This window comes from Raphanus sativus, unplaced genomic scaffold, assembly GCF_000801105.2.
Source record: "Raphanus sativus cultivar WK10039 unplaced genomic scaffold, ASM80110v3 Scaffold2909, whole genome shotgun sequence".
NCBI lineage: Eukaryota > Viridiplantae > Streptophyta > Magnoliopsida > Brassicales > Brassicaceae > Raphanus > Raphanus sativus.
The window spans coordinates 9,582-13,208 of record NW_026618216.1 but is presented as its reverse complement, the minus strand read 5'-3'; the positions used below and the strand labels follow the sequence as shown (position 1 = coordinate 13,208).

Below are 3,627 nucleotides of genomic sequence, written 5' to 3'. Positions count from 1 at the left end.
GTTGTAGGATTCAATCAACTAACGCTAGAGAAGGATTACTTTAATTTGTTACCTATAGAGACTTCAGTATCGCAATGAAAGGTAAGGAGAAGATCAGTGTTGGCGTAATACATGAAGTCTATCTGGAAAAGAAGAGTACACCCAACATGATTCTCCCGATACATATCCAAGAAACTAACAAGTGAGAACAAAACAAGACCTGTAAGTCTCCATGTCCTTCTCTTCTAAAGGTACACAAGGAGGAGACTTTTGAAGGCTAATCTGCACGCCTTGATCCAGGCCACTCAAGATCATCTATTGCTTCTTTCAACGCCGCTGACTGATACATTTTAACAATCATCTGAAGAAATCTCTCTGACTAGCTAGCAATTGATACACTTCACTAGATCATACGTTACCTTTACAGTAAAAGTAATCGGTGTGGTTCCTGCCTGCTCAAAGTTATAGTCCCATTCACTAGTCTCTGGGATTCTCGTTCTTATCTCAGAGTAGATGCACGAGTTCAGAGTATCAACAGACCTAATAAACCACAACATCATCTGCTAAAACTACACGAACTAAGAGGATGAATGATTTGTTTCATCATACTTGAGAAGAAGCTCCATGTCAGGGCCTGGATACTTGATCTCTATAGTATTTGAATGTCCAGGTGATGAGAATGTGTTCAAGCAGTCCACAAGAAGCCCTAAGCTGATTCCAAATCTAGGTCTCCCTTCAGCTCCGTACTCGTACTTTGTGAATAGCTTCTCACATACATACAACGTTACGGATTCTACAGTTTGGTGAATCGAATTTGAAGATTTGGGGGGAGAAATCGATACCTCGCGTTGGAGATAGACCTTGGCTTGAAGACAGCCTGATTCCTCCACGATCAAGACGATTCCTTGCTCGGATAACTCCACTAAAGCATCCTGTAAGCATCGAAGTGAATCTGTGAAGAAAAATCGATGACGTAAAGCGCTAGATTGGGGGTTTTTAAGGAGAATGGAGATAAACCTGCTCACTCTTTCCAACTTCAACCATACAGCACATGGATCACGTAACACTTGCATTGTCAGTGTCATGATCTCTTTAAGTGAGCTCCTTGACACCAATCTACATACAGAAAGACAGCATATACAAACAAGATTAAGGTTTAATTTGGTATTTGAAAAAATCAAACAGAGTTCGACATCAATAATGCTGATTTATTATTTTATAAACTGAATTAGGATTTTATAAACAAGAGCAAATATTGACTTAGTTACCAATTCGTCTTGTACTTTCAGATGCTTCTTAGCTTCTTCTTCCTTTTGTGCTTTCTTCAGCTTCTTCTCAGCACCAATCGTTATCTTCTTCTGATATATAAGAGCTGCTTTCTCGTCAGCCCTGGCCTTTTTCTCTTCTAACTCCTCCTACTCTTTCTTAAGCTCATCGGAGCCAGAAATCTACTCGAGATTCTGTCAAATTCCTGGAAGCAACGGATTCAACATCACGCTACACGAAATCGAATCAAAACCACTTGAATCATTCCCAATTATCAAAACAAAAACCAAATTCTCTTCAAATCAGGAAGAATCAAGCAACTGAAACACTAAGAAGTTACGAGCCTTAACAAGTATCTATATCGATCGGAGCTTCCCATTGCACTCTTCCCAATTTACAACCCTATCGATCGAAGCTGCACCACGACAACGACGGCAGGAATCGTCTTCAACAATGGCGGCCAAGCTCGATGAAGACGACGGCGGTACCTTGATGAAGATGACGATGGAAAGGTTTGATGAGGACGATGACGGAGATGCTCGATGAAGACGATGACGGAACTTGATTTAGACGGCCAAGCTTCTTCGTCTCTTCTTCGAAAGGTGAGAGTCAGAGTAGTAAGGTTATTTTAGTCATTGTCATTTAGCTTCTTTAGGTATTTATAAAAATGTGCATCTGCTTGTGGTAAAATTGAAAAGTGGAATCACCAAAATGGTATAATTGAAATTTCCCCGTATATTATAGCTATATTACAAAGCAAATTAATTAATACTGATCGTACCTAATTAGTTAGGTTATTGGTTAAGGACACAATTAAGGATTTTTAGGCAAAAAATGTAGCTATTTCGAATATAAAATCAAAATGTATTCCATTGTATGCCAGATGAGCCATATACAGAAAGATTTATTCGGAATTTGTGGTCTTTTTGTGAAGAGGTTAAACCTAAACCTAGATGTTAGTCTGTTAGTGCAACAAAACCAGTTGAAAAAGAGAAAAAAAATACAGAAAGGAAAATAATAAAAGACCGGATTAGAAGTTGACGACCTTGCTTGGAATGCGGCGGCCGTGAAACACAGAACCTTGGGGCATGGACTCGTTGTAAGACGGATTGGTGTGAATGTAAATAGTAAAAAGACCTTCGTACCCTCGAAAGAACCTTTCCCATAAAGGAGCCAGAGGTAAAGGTCCCTTTGTCAAGAACATGAAAGCAACCTTCGGGGTTCGAGAGAAAGGGTAACTCCTGATCTTGGGATCCATTGAAGCTCTCCAAAAAAGCTCGTTGTCTTCCATATCGTGCATGATGTTCTTCGGTGGCCTAAGAAACATTTCGAGCTCGTTGTTCTGAGACAAAGGAGAAGTAGGTGGAGGATGAGATGTAACGAGGACGAGTTGGGAGACACTTTGAACGGTTGGATAATAAGGTAAAAATGATGCTTCTAGAGAAGAATGTACAATGATTCCAACTACCACACCCAAGCAGAGGAGGAAAAAATAGAAAAGTAGATTGAGGAAATGATGGAGCAGTGGATTGAGAAGCTTGATCACTAGAAAGAATGATAATGATGATGAGTTTCGGTCCTTTTGTGTCGGCATCTCCGACTAAGAAATACATGCGTATGAGAATTTTGTTTTCAAAATATAAAGAGGTTAGAAGTGAATGGATCTTAACTTTTAGTTGGAATGAGGTGAAGAAGTGGAGATGAGCAAGTAAGAGCATCTTTATCCCTGGTTGTTAGTGGGTTTCTTAGACTAATATTGGATTAAAAGAAAATAAAAAACCCAAATTAACTTAAGCTTCGTTGCTTAATTAAGCCCACTCAAGCAACTGTTTTGGACACGTGTTGAGACGAGAAAAGAGAGAGGAGAGAGGGGTCGTCGATTTCGTCTCATCTCTCGGTTCTTTCTCTCTCTCTCTGTCTCTCCCGAAACTCTCGGTGACCGAAGGCGATTCTCTGTCTCTCTGTGGCTCTTCGACGACGGCGGCGATGGACGGCTCTCCTTGACTCGTCGACGGCATGAACGCTGATTTCCCTCTCTGTGGGTCTCGTCGACGGCGACGACCGCTATCTCTCTGTGGTTCTCCGCAAATCTAAAGGTAAAGTTGACATTGTGTAACAAATATCATGCATGTCTTAGATTAGGGTTATTCTCGTTCTGATTAAAGTTTTGTGTGTTTGTCGGTTCGATTCCGTCTCACAATGGCGACGGAGGAGCTCTTTGTTGGTGGGTCTCCTCGTATCGATCATGTAAAGTTTCATATTTTATTTGTTTTTCCTCTTTGATACTTGTTTTGAATTTTTGTATTTGTTTCTTCTTTGATATTTGTTTTGAATTTCTTTTGAACAATTGGGATTTGTTCTTCTGTTTCATGACATTGTTCA

The 3,627-nt window shown here is 40.1% G+C and overlaps 1 pseudogene; it reads right to left on the bottom strand.

Moving 5' to 3' along the window:
- Positions 1-52: 52 nt before the first annotated feature.
- On the bottom strand, positions 53-2,839 carry LOC108839189 (uncharacterized; annotated as a pseudogene).
- Between the last annotated feature and the right edge of the window lie 788 nt (positions 2,840-3,627).